We start from the raw sequence: 793 nt of genomic DNA, 5'->3' as shown, positions 1-793 counted from the left end.
TATAATATGTGCAACAAGTTATACTCTACCTTAGAAGTTCTCCCATATAGAGCTATTCGAACAGTTATGACCATCTTTGAAGTATACATTAGACCTACTTTAGAATACGGAAACATGATAACGTGTAATATGTGCAACAAGTTATACTCTACCTTAGAAGTTCTCCCATATAGAGCTATTCGAACAGTTATGAGGTTATTCCTATACACGCCATCATATCTCGGACTTATTAAACAAAATTCCGAAAACTAAACCAAGGATAATTAGCTTTGCAAAAAATACTACCATACAGCTAGTAACCGAAACACACTAACCATGCAATTACCCGCTCTATCAGCAACCCTAACATCATGGCGCTATCAACTGTCTCTTTATAACCTACGTAACCAGTAGTGTTGTAATCATATAGGTTCCTCTCTTTCCATTTCAGTGCCACAGTTCAGGCACTACCCGGATAAAAGTTTCGGCGTCCGGGTAGTAAAAGTGGGTTTTTCTCGGGGTACTCCCGCCTTCCTCTCACATCATTATGGGTATCGGATCTACAGATCCCTACCCGTTGGGTTTGTTTGTACACTGCTCTCCAGTTACGTATAAATAAAAGACTTACTTTACTCCCTGGTCGTCTATGGTTTTCCGTCGATTTTTGCTTGCTGTAGCCTTTTCATCTGAAAGACTTACTTTACTCCCTGGTCGTCTATGGTTTTCCGTCGATTTTTGCTTGCTGTAGCCTTTTCATCTAAAAGACTTACTTTACTCCCTGGTCATCTATGGTTTTCGTCTATGGTTTTCCGTT

Source organism: Limulus polyphemus, unplaced genomic scaffold (genome assembly GCF_000517525.1).
Source record: "Limulus polyphemus unplaced genomic scaffold, Limulus_polyphemus-2.1.2 Scaffold1034, whole genome shotgun sequence".
Lineage (NCBI taxonomy): Eukaryota > Metazoa > Arthropoda > Merostomata > Xiphosura > Limulidae > Limulus > Limulus polyphemus.
This window is presented reverse-complemented; position numbering follows the sequence as displayed.